The sequence below is a fragment of the Petaurus breviceps genome, unplaced genomic scaffold, assembly GCF_028583685.1.
Source record: "Petaurus breviceps papuanus isolate PSGF00001 unplaced genomic scaffold, PetGlider_PUasm1.0 178, whole genome shotgun sequence".
Lineage (NCBI taxonomy): Eukaryota > Metazoa > Chordata > Mammalia > Diprotodontia > Petauridae > Petaurus > Petaurus breviceps.
Genome location: NW_027185777.1, coordinates 32,518,629 through 32,536,032, shown reverse-complemented (window position 1 = coordinate 32,536,032; position 17,404 = coordinate 32,518,629). Strand labels below are relative to the sequence as shown.

Genomic DNA, 17,404 nt, shown 5'->3' with positions numbered 1-17,404 from the left:
ACTTTTAGTTTACAGGATTCAATTCCACAGTTCCTTGAGTTTCACATTTTGTCCCTATCACTCCCCTCCCTCCCCCCCATGGCGGCATAAAGTCACATATAAGATCTGTAAATACTTTCACATTATACATTAGTCAGGTTATAAAGAGAGATTGTATCAGATGGAATGAAAAATGGTAGAGGACATAAAACCAAACAAGAAAAGGAAAAAGATCAGGTATTTTGCTTCTATCTGGATATAAACTCAGTTCTTTCTAGTTCTTTCTCTGGATGCACACATTTCTCTCCACCATGAGTCTTTTGGGGTTGACTTATATCACTGCATTGCTGAGAAGAGTCCAGTCTATCAAAGTTGGTCATCACACATATGTTGTGACTGTAATTGTGTACAAATTTCTTCTGGTTCTACTCTTCTCACTCAGCATCAGTTCATATAAACCTCTCCAGGTAAATTTGAAGTCCATATGCTCCTCGTTTCTTATAGCACAATAGGATTCAATAAAATTCATATATCACACCTTGTTCAGCCATTCCTCAATTGATGGGCACCCCCTTAATTTCCAATTATTTGCTACCACAAAAAGAGCTGCAATAAATATTTTTGGAAATATAGGTCTTTTCCCCACTTCTATGATCTCTTTGGGATACAACCCTAGAAGTGGTATTGCTGGGTCAAAGGGTATGAAATTATTTATAGCCCTTTGAGCATAATTCCAGATTGCTCTCCAGAAAGGCTGGATCAGTTCACAACTCCACCAGCAATGCATTAGTGTTCCAATTTGCCCACATCCTCTCCAGCATTTGTCATTTTCCTGTTTTGTCATCTGAGCCAATCTAACTGGTGAGATGTGGTACCTCAGATTTGTTTTGATTTGCATTTCTCTAATCAATAGTGATTTAGAGCATTTCTTCATGTGCTTATAGATATCTTTAATTTATTTCCCTGAAAATTGCCTGTTCATATCCTTTGACCATTTATCAATTGGGGAATGACTTGTTTTCTTATAAATTTGACTCAATTCTCTGTATATTATAGAAATGAGTCCTTTGTCAGAGACATAGGTTGTAAAGATTCTTTCCCAATTTCCCACCTCCCTCTTAATCTTGGTTACATTGGCTTTCTTTTTACAGAAGCTTTTCAATTTCATGTAGTCAAAATTATCCATTTTACATTTTGTAATGTTCTCTATTTCTTGTTTAGTCATAAAGTCTTTCCCTCTCCACAAGTCTGACAGGTAAACTATCCCTTGTTTTATGAGACTGAGTACAGTATCAACCTTCATACCTAGATCATGCACCCACTTAGACTTGATTTTGGTATATGGTGTTATATAATGGTCTATGCACAGTTTCTGCCATACTATATTCCAGTTTTTCCAGCAGTTTTTGTCAAATAGTGAGTTCTTATCCCAAAAACTAGGGTCTTGGGTTTATCAAACAATAAATTATTATATTCGTTGACTTCTGAATCTTGTGTGCCTAATCTATTGCATTGATCCACTCCTCTATTCCTCAGCCAGTACCAAGTAGTTTTGATGAATTCTGCTTTATAATACAGATTGAAATCTGGTATAGCTAGTCCACCTTCCCTAGCATTTCTTTTCATTAATTCCCTTTATATTCTGGACCGTTTATTCTTCCAAATGAATTTTGTTACTATTTTTCTATCTATATGAAGTAAAGTTTTACTAAATTAATTGGTATGACACTAAATATATAATTTAATTTAGGTAGAGTTGTCATTTTTATTATATTAGCTTGACCCATCTGAGAGTAATTGATATTTTTCCAATTAGTTAGATCTGACTTTATTTGTGTGAAAAGTGTTTTGTATAGGTCCTGGGTTTGTTTTGGCATGTAGATCCCCCAAATATTTTATAATTTTTACAGTAACTTTAAATGGGATTTCTCTTTCTATCTCTTGCTGTTGAATTTCATTGTAAATGTACAGAAATGCCTAGGATTTATGTGGGTTCATTTTATATCCTGCCACTTTGCCAAACTTATTTATTGTCTCAAGTAGTTTTTTACTTGATTCATCTGCAAAGAGTGATAGCTTGGTCTCTTCTTTGCCTAATTTTATTCCTTTGATTTCTTTTTCTTCTCTAATTGCTACTGCTAACATTTCTAGTACCAGAATGCATAAGAGGGGTGATAGTGGAAACCCTTGTTTCACTCCTGATCTTATGGGAAATGTTTCTTGCTTCTCCCCATTACATATAATACTTGCTGATGGCTTTAAATAGATGCTACCTATTATTTTAAGGAAGGCTTCATTTATTCCTATGCTTTCTAATGTTTTTAATAGGAATGGATGTTGTATTTTGTCAAAAGACTTTTCTGCATCTATTGAGATGATCATGTGGTTTCTGCTAATTTTATTGTTGATATGATCAATTATACTGATGGTTTTCCTAATATTAAGCCATCCTTGCATCCCTGGAATAAATCCTACCTGACCAAATTGTATTATTCTTGAGATAAGTTGCTGTAGTCTTTTTGCTATTATTTTATTTAGAATTTTTGAATATATAATCATGAGGGAGATTAGTCTATAATTTTCTTTCTCTGTTTTATCTCTTCCTGATTTAGGTATCAGTACTATATCTGTGTCATAAAAAGAATTTGGTAGGACTCCTTCTTCACAATTTTCCCAAATAGTTTGTAGAGTATTGGAATCACTTGTTCTTTAAATGTTTGATAGAATTCACTAGCAAATCCATCTGACCCTGGAGATTTATTCCTAGTTAGTTGACTGATGGCTTGTTCAATTTCTTTTCCTGAGATGGGGTTATTTAAGTAATTTGCTTCCTCTTCAGTTAATCTGGGCAACTTGTATTTTTGTAAATATTCATCCATTTCCCTAAGATTGTCAAATTTATGTTCATACAATTGGGAAAAATAATTCATAATTATTGTTTTGATTTCCTTTTCATTGGAGGTAGATTCACCATTTTCATTTTTGATACTCATAATTTCTTTCTTTTTTTTTTATTATATTGACTAAAGGTCTATCAATTTTATTGTTTTTTTCATAAAACCAGCTCTTAGTTTTATTTATTAATTCAATAGTTTTCTTAATTTCAATTTTATTAATCTCTCCTTTGCTTTTCAATATTACTAATTTAGTATTTAATGGTGGGTTTTTAATTTGTTATTTTTCTAGGTTTTTCACTTCCATGTCCAATTTGTTGACCTCCCTTTTCTCTAATTTAGTCATGTATGCCCTCAGGGATATAAAACTTCCCCTAAAAACTGCCTTTAATGCAACTCACAGATTTTGGTATGTTATCTCATTATTATCATTCTCTTGAATGAATTTATTGATTGTTTCCATAATTTCTTGTTTGACCCACTCATTCTTTAGGATAAAATTGTTTAATTTCCAATTAGTTTTTAGTCCAACTTTCCATGGACCTTTATTGCATATAAATTTTATTGCATCATGATCTGAGAAGGATGCATTTAATATTTCTTCCTTTCTGCATAGAATTGTGAGGTTTGTATGCCCTAGAATGTGGTCAGTTTTTGAGTATGTGCCATGAACCACTGAGAAGAAAGTATATTCCTTTTTATCCCCAATCAGTTTTCTCCAGAGATTAATCATACCTAGCCTCTCTAAAATTCTGTTCACCTCCTTAACTTCTTTCTTTTTCATTCTGTCGTTGGATTAATCAAGTTCAGAGAGGGGGAGATTAAGGTCTCCCACTAGTATAGTTGTGCTATCTATTTCTTCCTCTAATTCCTTTACCTTCTCCTCTACGAATTTGGATGCTATACCACTTGGTGCATATATGTTAAGTAATTATATTGCTTCATTCTCGATGGTGCCTTTTAACACGATATAGTTTCCTTCCTTATCTCTTTTAATTAGGTCAATTTTTACTTTTGCTTTATGTGAGATAAGTATAACACCCCTGCTGTTTTTACTTTAGCTGAGGCATGATATATTTTACTCCAACCTTTTACCTTTACCCTGCGTGTATCCCTCTGTTTCAGATGTGATTCTTGTAAACATCATATTGTAGGATTATGATTTCTGATCCATTTTGCTATCCATCTCCGTTTTATGGGAAAGTTCATTCCATTCACATTTCCAGTTATGATTATTTGTTTCTTTTCCTCCATCCTAATCCCTCCCCTAATAATGCTCATATCCCCCCCTTCTCTCTTCCCTCCCTTCATAGTTTTCCTTTTGACCACTGCCTCCTTCAGTAGTCCCTTATCAGCCCCCCTCCCTTTTCCTTCCCTTTCCCCTTATTTCTTCCCTCCGTACTAACTACACCCCCCTTTTGCAGCCCTTTCCCCCTCCTTCTGCCAGTAGGATATTTTTATACTTAATGAAGTATGTTATTTCTTCTTATCACCAAGGGTGACAGGAAAAAATCTCATGCAAAGCTCCTCTCCCTTCCCTCTTTCCCTCTAAAATGATACTTTCTTCATTTCTTCTCCATAGAGTCCTATGCTTAACTGGTTGTTATTCCCTTCTTTCACCAGAACCAATGAGGGAAAAGTTCATATGATTCTCATCTCCCTCCCTTCTTTTCCTCTGCTACACTTTTTTATGCCTCTTTGTGCAGCATAATTTACCCTTTTCACTTCATTCGTTCCTCTTCTTCCATTGCAGTCCCTTTGTATCCCTTCATAATATTTTTTAATCGTCATTTTGTGTATTTTATACTCATACCTTCTACTTGTCTATAACCAGTTTGCTCTTATCAAATAGCAGGATGTATGTGTGTGTGTGTGTGTGTGTGTGCATTTCCCTTGTTTACCTTTCTACCTCACTGTTGCATCTCATAATTGGAGGTTGAATTTTCCATTGAGTTCTGGTTTTTTTATCAGGAAGGTCTGGAACCCTGTTATATCATTGAATGACCATCTCTTTGCCTGGAAGAATATGCTCAGTCTCACTGGATATGTCATCCTTGTTTGTGACCCAAGCTTTTTGCCTTCCAGAAAATTGTATTCTACTGCCTCTGATCTTTCAGTGTAGAGGCTGCCAAATCCTGTCGATCCTCACTGTGGACCCTAGATATTTGAATTGTTTCTTTCTGGCTGCTCGAAGTATTTTCTCTTTTATCTGGTAGTTCTGAAGTTTGGCCACAACATTTTGAGGAATTTTCAGTTTGGGATCTCTTTCAGCAGGTGTCCAGTGGATTCTCTCAATTTCTATTTTACCCTCAGTTTCTAGTATCTCAGGGCAGTTTTACTTAATGAACTCTTGGAGAATATTGTCCAGGCTCATTTTTTCATCATGATTTTCTGGTAGACCTATGATTCTCAGATTATCTCTCCTGGATCTGTTTTCCAGGTCAGTTATTTTTCCTTTGAGGTATTTTACCTCTTTTTCTAATTTTTAATTCTTTTTGTTTTGTTTGACTAATTCTTGGTTCCTCATAGAGTTATTTGTTTCAATTTGGTTGGTTCTAGTTTTTAGCTAATCATTTTCCTTGGTTAATTTTTGGAGCTCCTTTTCCATATCATACACTTTTCTTTTTAGACAGATGTTTTCTTCATTATAGTGTTTTTCTAATTCTGCAATTTTGGTCTTGAGAGAATTATTCATTTTGTCTTCTATCTCTCACATTCGGTTTTCGAAGTTCCTTTTGATCTCATCTAGGAGAGCCTTCTGTGCTTGGGACCCTTTCCATGTTGATGTTTTAGTTGTGGGTGTGGAGTCCACATTTTCTCCCTCTGAGTTTGGTTCCTCCATGTGAGGATAGTAGGACTCCAGGATCTTTGTCTTTGTAGTCTGCTTTCCACCCATTTTGAGGCAGGGCCCTAGCCACGCCCTTCCCCTAGGGATCCCAAGCCTTTACTGTAGAAGGTTTTGCCCTGGTTCAATAGTTACTTTTTTTTTCAGGATCAGAGGGCATGGGTTGGAGCAGGTGAGGTTCACTCTGTAATCCTGGTCTTTGGAGGTCCTGATAGGGGCTCTTTTTTTTTTTTTTTAATCCCTGTGCTATGAAGTAGTAGCCCCAGGAGTACTTGCTGTCTGGAACAGGGGCCCCTGCATTTGGTTCTTACATTGCTCTTTCCAGTCCCAGCCCTTTGGTGATAGTCCTAGTAGTGGCCCCTGTGGTTGGTGGGACGATTTGTCCTCCGAGTTGATCAAGCACCTTCCAGGCCTGCCTCTGTGGGCCTTGCCTTCTGGGCCTGCCTCTGTGGACCTCGCCTTCCAGGCCTGGGTCTCATGAATCATTTAAAAGTAGATTGGAGAGAGCATTGGAAAAATGTACTATTAGGAAGAATTTTGTACTCCAAGGGGCTTGCCCTAGATGATCTAATAGATCTTTTCTTACAAATTTCTAGGCAAGGACTAAAAGGAAAAGTGAAATTGAAGAAAAGGAAAAATGAAATACAATTAGATCATATTCCTTCTTATCCCTTCTTCTCCTTCCCTCCTCCTCCTGTCTCCATATTCCTCCCTTCTCCCTGTTTCTCCTTTCTGCCTCCTCCTCCTCCTCTCTTCATCCTCCTCTCCTCCCCCCTCTTCCTCCTCTCTCTTTCTTCATTAACTTGCCTTGTTAAAAGAATCTATCTATATCAATGAAATCACAAGTCTATTACCTATCATCTGTGATTAATTATGAAAACTGTCTAAATCTTTGGGCCCTGATAGAAGTCCAACTTGATATTAGTGGGCTATTTTCTGGCTCTATTGCTGTAGACATCTTATGATTTTATTAAAAATTTTTGTATTAATATTCATTACTTGGTAAGCATATAATTTTCTCTTCCTCTTTTTCCTTCTTTTTGACATCAGGAGTATATTTGCAAACTGATAAAAGGAACTTGGTAGAGTACATCTTGACTCTAGGAAAATAATTTTTAAAATATACACGCTGTACTTAACAAGAATCATTTTAAATCAAACTTTTTATCAGAGTGTGTTTGCTCTTTTTCAATCCTGCTGTATTTAATTTATGCCTTATTTGATTTCCTTTTCAAAACCTAGGTTAAGCGTTCTAATTTCTGTTATTCTTTTGTTATAATTTTTTTTCATTTGTATATATTTTACTTTTGTAAGTAGTCATCAAATTTCTTTCATTTCTCAGTTTTTCTCATTCTATATACTTAGATCATCAATTAGTTCAATACTCTTTATTTCCTGTATGACTGATGTGAATTCACTTCATTCACTTTTATTTTGTTCATTTAATTCCCCTGTTATTTTCTTGATCAGTGTAGCTAATGACTGAGATATTTCATTAGTATTTTTAAAATTAGATTTCAATTTTATCAGCTTTAGAGTCTTTTTTTTATTTTTCAAGTTAATTTAGTTTCTAATTTTCATGGCATTTTCTTATGAACCTAGTTTAGAGTTGATAATTTGTGTTCCATTTTCATCAATGCTTCCTTTTCTATTAAAAATGTTTCAGGAGGGGCAGCTAGGTGGCACAGTAAATAAAGCACCAGCTCCGGAGTCAGGAGGACTCGAGTTTGGTTCTGGCCTCAGACACTTAACACACACACAAAAACTAGCCATGTAACCTTGGGCAAGTTACTGAACCCCAATTGCCTTCCAAAAAAATAAAAAGGCAAAAAAAAAATGTTTCAGGGTGGGGTGGAGTCAAGATGGTGGAGTAGAAGCAGTACCTCCGGCTTCCACCTTCCCCAATCAATGTAAAAAGGGGACTCTGAACAAACTTTGGAGATGCAGAACCCACCAAATAACACAGAGAAGCTAACCTCCCACTGAGGACAGCCCAGCAGGCCAGCAGGAAGCGGCCAACACAGTGCTCTGGAAGCCAAGCCCACGGCTGCATAAGCCAGAAGTTTTAGCCCTAGGGTGGGTCTGACCAGCCTCCACCAGGAGGGACTCCAGATCAGCAGCAGCTGTGGCCTTTTCCAGAATTATCAACACATAGAGGAAGGACAAAGTGAGAGGTCAGTGCAGTCTGGACTTTGGGACCCAGTGAGTGGGAGTGCATAGGCTTTTGCCCCCAGGGTGAGAAGCCACTGAGATGCCCCCCACAGCCAGCCAGTGCCACATGGCAGCTTCAGCTCCTAGCCTGTAGTGTGTAGGGGAACCAAGCAACAAGTCTGAGGGGTAATTGCTCTTGCTTTAAACTGCTTGGAGCTGGATTGCAGTCTAGGGTGGAGGACCTGGGGTGTGTGTCCAGCTTGCATTAGCTACACATGTACAACCTATACTGAACTGCTTATCTTCCCAGTAAGGGTGGGTGGCAAAGGAGGAAGGGATTGAATCTGGAATTCAAAGTTTTAAAATCAAATGTTTACATATATATGTATGTATACTAAAAAAATTTTTTTTAAAGAAATAAAAATGTTTCAGGGAGGCAAGTAGGTGGTGCAGTGAATAGAGCACTGGCTCTGGAGTCAGGAGGACCTGAGTTCAAATTTGGCCTCACTTACTAGTCTTAACACTTACTGGCCATGTGACCTTTGGCAAGTCACTTAACCCCGATTTCCCTTCCTTCCCCCCCTCCAAAAAAAAGCAAAAAAATGTTTCTGATATAATTTCCTCTGGGCTATAGCTATTCCCCATAAATATTGATGATTTATTTCATTTTTGTCATATATTTAACATAATTAAATATACATATACACACATACAAACATACATTTATCCATTCATTACTTAGGATGATATTATTGACTCTCCTTTCTATATTTCTATCTTTTTCTCTCATTACCTTTACTTATGAATGTTTTTAATTTATGAAAGGTAGATTATTTTTAAACTATTTTTTCATGTATCATCCCTTCAAGTACTTAGAAAGGGATCTATTTTAAATGTAGAATTCGAACACATATTCATATTATTCAATATAATTTACTTTGATTTTTAGCAAAATGTTTTGATAAAAAATTGCTCATGCTTTTTTTTTTTTAATATGGAACCTTATGGATTAGACCAGAGGGTTCAAACATAGTCCACTGATTTGCAGCCTACTACACTCCCAAATGTAGTTTAAACAAGATAAAAATGTAACTGGGAAATATTTAACATAGTAAAAACTACAATAAAACATATATAATTTCAAACATAGGTTGATACCACTAGTTTAGACAATAGTACAAATCCATAATAGGGATTTAGAGTTGAGTGGCCAAATCAAAGATTGGCAATTAATTATTCCATTTCATTTTTAAAGAGGTTTCCAGTAGTTTGTTCCCAGGTATCTAGAGTTTATCCTATGCTAATATTGAACTTTTATTTTTAATCACTGATTTGAATTGGAAACTTATAGATAACTCAGAGATAGGTTAACTAATGTTCTAGGTTATAGTCAATAGGTTTAGAAAATTAGATTGAATAAAATATGATGAAATGGTACAGGGTTGAATCTGTACTCTGTCACTATTGTTTGGAAGCATGGTCAGTTTCTCTGAAAATGACCTTGGGGTTTCAATGTGTAGAAGCTTCATTTGCATCAATAGTAAGATGTAGCAAACAAAGGAAGGAGGGAAGGAAGGAGGGAAGAAAGGAAGGAAGGAGGGAAGGAAGGAAGGAAGGAAGGAAGGAAGGAAGGAAGGAAGGAAGGAAGGAAGGAAGGAAGGAAGGAAGGAAGGAAAAAAGGAAGGAAGGAAGGAAAGATGGGAAAGAAATTGTGAGATATCACAAGGCTGTCTGCAGAGTATAATAGAACACAAATGGTGCCCTATCCCAGGCACTGATTGTCTTAGCAAGGTCTTATATTCATGGTGAGGGATCAGACTGGTTCTTCTTCATCCAATTTCACTAGACAGCTCAGTCCCATCCCAATTCTTTGAAGCTATTGGGAAGAGAAGTCTTGGGGAGGGTACCCCATTAGTAGCCACACAGAGATCAGGCTCAGAAATTAGCTAAAAGACTTTTCATCATGGCAGGGCAGTGGGAAGGCAGTGTGTGGAGGCAAGGAAAAGATCATATTTATGCTGGACCCAGCTTGTATTAGCCTATAAGCCAACTATAAATTGTCAGTGTGAGCATTTACATCTTTGACATTAGCAAATACTACAAACAGAGGTTTGATTTATTATTTTGCTGATTGTTTCAAGATCATGATGGGGAAAATGTTAGTATTGCAGATTAAATTTCAAAATCTCACGCTTTTTGGAGAGCTAATTATTAAACATTTTCCAGCATACCCACCCCTAGAAAGGAGTATTTGAGTTATTATATAGTCCAAAGGGGTGCAAAAGGAGTCCATGTTTTTACCTATGACTGATCATATTGACACTATAGGAAGTTTAGAAACTTTTCTTTCAGATCTGGTATAGCTCCTCAATATTGGCATCTTTGCATGATCAAAGCAAGATTTGAACCCAGGAATCTCTCTTGATGCTATCTATGTCATTATCCTTTACCATGTTCTTATAATAGTAAAGACTAAGGTGCTTAGAATCCTGCCTCATGGTACAATATGCAGTGTATGTCTGATTGCAGTTAGAGGCTTTTGTGAGAATACAATTAAATCAGCAATACTGAACAGTTACTTGGTAAAAGCTAATCAATATTTTAGTAGCCTAAGGGTCCATGTCTGTAGTTAGTGATAAGAAATGGAAATTATTATTGCTTTAAGAAAAATTAAAAAATAGTACAGGTCAATAAAAAATGAAAAGTGATATAAAATAACTTATTTAAAATGAAACAAAACAAATACTTAATATTTTGAGTTAATCATTTATCGAGTTCTTAGAGGGCTAATCATGATCTTGTGTTAAAAATTAGTTTTATTCTATTGAGACAGAAGCACAGTTGCTTTCTGAAAGCATGCCTAACTTACAATAGCACTGACTACTAACTTACCATGACCCTTATTTTCTTTTTCTTTTTTTATTTTGGGGGGGAGGAGGCAAAAATGATGGTTATCCTTTATTGCACATAAAGTAGATCTGTCTGTTTTAAAACCTCTATGATACTGAGCAGCAATGGGGTACAAAGGAAAGGGTGTTGAATCTGTAGTAGAGGACCTGGATTTGAATCTCAGCTCTGCCACTTAAAATGTATGCCAGTTTGGTTAAATTGATTATCCTCTATGGGCTTTAGTTTCATATTATATAAAATGAAGGAGTTAGAATAAATGACCCGAGTGGACCTTTTCAAGTCATCTGATTGCATATGGAGTCCTGAAAAGACATACCTTCCAGACTGAAGTGTTGGTAGGGAGGAACGTCTGGGTGATTAATCATCAAGGATCACTTAGGAAAGCAGATTGAACTCTTTCACTGAAAGAGAAGTATTCATGGAACTTAGAGTAGCACTGACAATTAGCTGAAGTCTTAGACTGGTGCAGGGACCAGTTGGCATCATGGTCGTGAAACAAGAAAAGTTTCTAATAGACTTCAGACAAAATGGCTGGGTAAAAGCTAAGTTTCAATGGAAATGCCTGTCACCTAGACCTCATAATCATTCAGAAATATTGCCTCAAAAGGGAAACTAGGCCTACATCCTAGCCCAGAATATTAAATGCAGGCACTGACTTTTCACCCCTGAATGGACTTACATGGTTAATTCGTTCCAGTCAAAGCCTTCAGGACAGAGGGAACAATAGGTCAAGAATATTTAAGCTAGAATCTTCCAAGACAGTCACATGCACTGCCCAAAGACAGTGAAGAAGGCATTTACATAGTCTATCTGTTTTCACCTAAAGTCCTGTGGTGGAATCTTTGGCATGTGGAGACATATGGGAAGAATCCTCCCTTAGATACTCTCTTGCTAATGCTGATCCTAACTAAAAGGTTCCAAAAGGGGCTTCAAGCTTTAACTGGATGCTTGAGGATATGGTATGGCATGCAGTGAGGAAAAAATGGGACTAGCCAGAATAGGGAGAACTAAGATCAAAGATTAGTTCCATTTATATCTGTGTTAAAAATCCTGTAAATCTGACACTTTCCTCTTTCATTACTTTTAACCCTTGAAAGTTTGTTACTAGCAGTGAACTCTACATAGAGGACCTACATATGAATCCTATAGGTAAGACGCATATGAACATGGGAGATGTTGGAAATTTGCTTCTTTTCATGGGAATAACTGCTGGGAAAAAGAACTTCAATTTAAAGTACAAAGGAAATATGAAAGAAGATGTTACCTTCATCTAGAGAAAGATCTGATAAATAGTAGGTTATAAAGAATGATTTTAGATATATAAATATCTCAGTATCTAATGGTAGCCATCTCTAGAGTTGGGGTGGAATGGTAAGAAAAAAGCAAAAAAGTTACCTGATAATTTTATTATATATTTCAAAGTATAGTCAATTGTATGTAATAGATTTGTAGTTTCATGTGCAATTATCTTTTCCTCTATGCAATGGAGACACTTGCTTTATTTCTTAAGTACAGAATAAAACAATATAAAAGAATAAAGTGAACATGGTTATAGCATTATTAAAAGCACAAGCAAATAGTACTATTGTCAAAGATGGAAAAGAGTGGGATCTGACCAGGGCCAAGGGTAGGCCCTGGGAATTTACTAGCAGGTACCCTAATCATGACACCAGCCTTAGTGTTTAGAAACAAAATACAGTTATGTAAGACTCATAACTAAGTTTTTACACACATTCTCTAAAAAGAGTCCCAAATTTGGGCTTAAACCTGTGACAAGCATTTATTCATGTAGGTCAGAATTGTCAATCTTTTTACAACTGCATTAGGAAGTGATCCCAAAGTTGCAGCTCATATTGGTCACAGGTTTGTGTAGATATCCAAGTTTGGCTTACCCATTCTAAACAAACCAGGGTACTGCTACTGTTACTTGCTAGAATGTGAAGTTAGACTGATGACTTCTGCCCCCCGAAATTAAATCCCCATTCAGGCATTTAATGTATTTTTTTTAATTTGGTGTGCTAACAAACTTGTACCACAACTCAACGAACAAATGCATGTTATCTGGATAAGTTGCATTGTCTTTTCAATACGCAACTATTTCCTTTGGAAAATTAAAAATAAAATTGATTTAAATCATATATCCAATAAGAAATAACCCTTTAAATAATTGGTGGGCAGTATGAGGATTTATCAGATTCACCTACCTCTTTTGAATCAGTTTCAGAAATCTGATTCAAAATTTCTATGAAGGATCCAAACATTTTCAAAATTAAGATATGTATTACTTAAGTTCTAATAAGGGAGGCACTATGGTGTGGTCCAAAAAAACTGGACTGACAGCAAAAGAGAATGCTTTTAGTTACACCCCAGTTCTGTAATAATCTAATTGGGTCACCTTTAGCTAATCTGGACCTTAGTACCCATCAACTCATTGAGGCAAGTAGAAGATGAGAAGAATTTTTAAAAATACACCTCTGTCCTTCTTTTAACTATTTGAAGACTATGACAATTGAATATTCATACCTACGGTCAGTGTGTAGTTTGTTGAGCTATTTTTTTTCCTTTTTGTTTCAAAGGATGGCTCAAAGGGGAGTGGAAATATGTATTTAAAACTGAAGGCAAAGGGATAAAAAAAAGTGGGTAGTTTTGATAAGTGGTGTCAATTCCAAATAGAAATGGGGTGGGAATAAATAGTTCACAAGGATCTCTGCTACATGTGAACCTAGAAAACTACATATTAACACTATGTTCTATTACATTTTTATTTTGTTAAATATTTCCCAATTACACTTTAATCTTGTTCTATCTGCACGAGAGTACCGCAGGCCACAATATCCCTCTGTTTGACACCTCTGGCCTTAAAGATCTGGAAACTCTCATCTGAAATGAAACTGAAATGTTATAGATGTGCCCTGAAGTAGGAAGTCAAAGAATTAGCTCCCCTTTTATTTTTTCCCAATTATTACCTTTATCATTTTGACCAATTCCCTTTTCTGCAACTCAGTTTCCTTGTCTACAATATGATATGTGAGATGTGGAAGCTTCTAAATCTAAATTCTAAAATTCTATGGAGATGTGGAAGGGTTATGGAAGAGATGCTAAAGTTCTGTTTTTCTGACATGATTCTATGGCTATATGGGAAAGCACATCATATATAGTACAGCAAGACAGACAAAGAGATATGGGGCTGCACCTTTTATCATTCTGAAACTTGGTTCTCCTGGACCTTTGCATCTCATGTATTTGTTGTCTTGCTGTTTTATTTAAATGGAGGTTGTATTTTGCACACCTCCAGGTATTTGGGGAGTGCAAAAGTATAACCTAGCCATTGTTTATTTTATAAGATGTAATCTCAGAGTCTACTACTCTTTGTCCATTGGTGATTACAACCAGATAGCTACGATATTGAAACTGAAGTATTTAAGTACATAAGTTTCATAAACTGAATATATCTTGATTCCGCTATTTCCACTGAAGTTTCTTAAAGAGTTCCCTGTTCTATATATTTCCAACAAATCAATAACTTTCAAAGTATACTTAATACAATGTAATATCCTCAAGTGTTTCCTGTATTATGAAGGACTTATTTATGTTCATTATAATTTTAAATTTAAGCCTAATAATTATAATATTAGTTGGTTGGTAATCATGAGTGTTATATAGGGTAAGCCTCTATTGACCAGAATACAGTTCCTATCGATCCTTGATATATGTGTATATATAATACATATAAGTATACATATTTACATATAATATACACATATATACACACATCTGCACATTTAACCTGTGTGTATGAAACACTTCTTTGGGGAAGGGGTTATAGACAGAAAACTTCATCTTTAAAAAAAATTGTGATAAATTATCAGATAATTTTTATAATGAATTTCAGATGGTGAAAGTAAAAAAAAAAAGATATTGAGAGCAATGAATAGACTATCCCAGGTGAGCTCCTAATAGATCAGGAGTATGACCAATCAAATGTTCCTTATATATTACAGTTGTAGAAAAACATTAAAAATTTAATTTTATGAGTCATTTCAAACACAGATTATTTTTTTTCAAAAAACATATCATCCTCTCCATATCTTCATTTATGAGAAATAATGAATATTTCTCGTATGCTAGTGCAGTGTGATGAAAAAGATTTAAAAGTATAGCAATAAAATATTGGTCATTGAGAAATAATGTTATAATGACTATATACTTATATTTTTAGATGAGGCATTTAAATGAGTAGAATACCCTATGTTCTAGTTTATTTGGGCATATTTTAACTTAGTCTTGAAAAGTAACTTGGGATCCCTTAGATATTAGGGAATTTATCTACAGAACACACTTTAGTTTTCCTGGCTCTAAAATCAGATCTCTATTTATTATATCACAATGCTTCTCACTTAAGTGTGCATTTATTAATAGAAGTGTATAATGGTATAATATCATTTAATTTCAAATCTATAATTCATTTCATTGGTCTATATTGGTTTATGACTAATTTCATTGGTAATTCTTAATGAAGAAACTTCCTAAAATTTATAGTTTTTGAGACTTGCTTAGGGGAAGGAAAGTTTGAGTGACTAGCCCTGAGTTATACAGCTAGTATAAATCAGAATAGGGACTTGAACCTTGGTTTTGGCTCCTAACACTTAATTCTAAGACCAATGAGCAATCAACTACAGTGTATCACATCTTATAGCACAAACCATATATTTTTATTTTACTTTTTTTCCTTTGATGACTTATTATAGCAATGAGTAGTAACTGAGTTGTTAAAGCTCTGGTAATAGAGCCTAACTCATAGTAGGCTTTAAATAGTTGAAAATATTATGAATATAGAGTAGGCATTGTATTTGTTTATTGTTTGTGAACCAGCCTATGTAAGTTCAAAGATATTTATCAGGACAGTTGGTTGAAAGGTGATGTACATAGGGAAGGGGGAATATAGAGAGGGTGAGGTTTCACACCATCATATCATTATCATGGATAAAATCATGATAAAGTAACATTAGAGAGTTTGTTGAGCAATGATACAGCTTTATAGGAAAGACCAAACTCACTAAAAATCATTTTTTAAACATCAACAGACCAGAGAAAGTAAGTTGAAAACACTCCCTGGCATCATGGGGATATTGTATTTGGACAAGATAGATAATACACATGTATATACCAAATGATAGCAAGGCAATTTCTTGGGGAGGGGTTGGGGTTTGAAGGTACTAGTAGCTAGAAGATTCAAGGAAAGCCACAAATAAGAGACAGCATTTGAAATGTTCTTTGAAGAAAATCAGATATTCTGAGATGTGGAGGTGAGGAGGAAATATATTTCATACATAGCTTACCGACCAAGGAACACACAACCTAAAATCTAACTCTCCAAATTGACCACTTTATAGTGGTGTGTATATATATATGTATATATATATATATGTATATATGTATATGTATATATATATGTATATATGTATATGTATATATATATACAGCTTGAAGGAAACGTTAGGGGGAAGGAGCAGGAGTGGGTGTTCTAAATACCTATACTATTCCTTCTCCTCCTGTTCTTACTTCCCACAAAACAGCCCATCTGTACACTGCCTCTTCATCTCTGACCAAAAGAAATCCTTAGCTCAATTGTAGGTAGAAAGATAAGAGGAAAAGGAGTAAATTTCCATTCCTCAAAGAGAATGTTATTCACCCATATAATAAGAACTAACAGGAATAATATATTAAGAAAGAAAAAGTTATCAATGTTATCATTTAAATACAATAGAGTAAATATGCACTGGAGTGCCCTGAGAAGTTGTCTTCATAGATCTATCAGTTCCTGGATAGACTGAGTCACCCGTTTGTTAATGGAACTACAAGGCCTATACCAGTATGACTGATGTTGGTGTGAATGGAGTCTCAATCACTGATATTAAAGGGGATGTTCCCAGGTTAGCTTAATCCTTGTTAGGATGGCCTGAAGAGGCACAGGAAGAGGTATGATACTGTCCAAAGGACTCTTTGGAGATCATAGGAATTCTGAAGTTGTCAAGATAGCAGCTCCATTTTTTATTGTCCCTGATGTAGGCAAGAGTATCCGTGTTTGTTTCTAACGTTCCTCCCCCTGATTCTTGTATATGAGTGGCTTGGGATCACCAAGTTAGTATCAAACTTAATTCTACTTCTTAGAAGGATTAATGATCATCTTCACTTGTTAATAACCATCAAGATTTTCAAATACCTAAGTGGATCTGACATGTCATTGGTTTGGATGTTACCTTCATTGAAAGTCACAATCTATCCATGACTGTACACATTGTATGTCCTAGATTATGCCTAACTAATACCAGCCCCTTCATAGTTCAGGTTCAATACTAGATTGTGATGTGACATTGGCAGGCAATTCTACAACTAATAAAATATTTAACTAGTTATAGAAGAGGAAGAATATTCAACAAAGATATGCATTGAGAACACCATGAAATGACTTAGATAAACAAATCTCTCCTAACTCTAGGTAGTTCAGGATGACCTACCAACCAAATCTGAGTGAGACTAAATCACTTTGTGGTTGTTTTGTACCTAAAAGACGAAGGAAACATTAAAAAAAAAACTTAGTCCTCTGACAAAATGAAATCTTAAA

At 35.4% G+C, this 17,404-nt stretch overlaps 1 long non-coding RNA gene across 3 annotated transcripts in view; it reads right to left on the bottom strand.

Moving 5' to 3' along the window:
- LOC138159802 (uncharacterized) overlaps positions 1-17,404 on the bottom strand; it is a 413,356-nt gene that overhangs the window by 63,565 nt on the left and 332,387 nt on the right. The gene's annotated exons all lie outside the window — the stretch shown is intronic.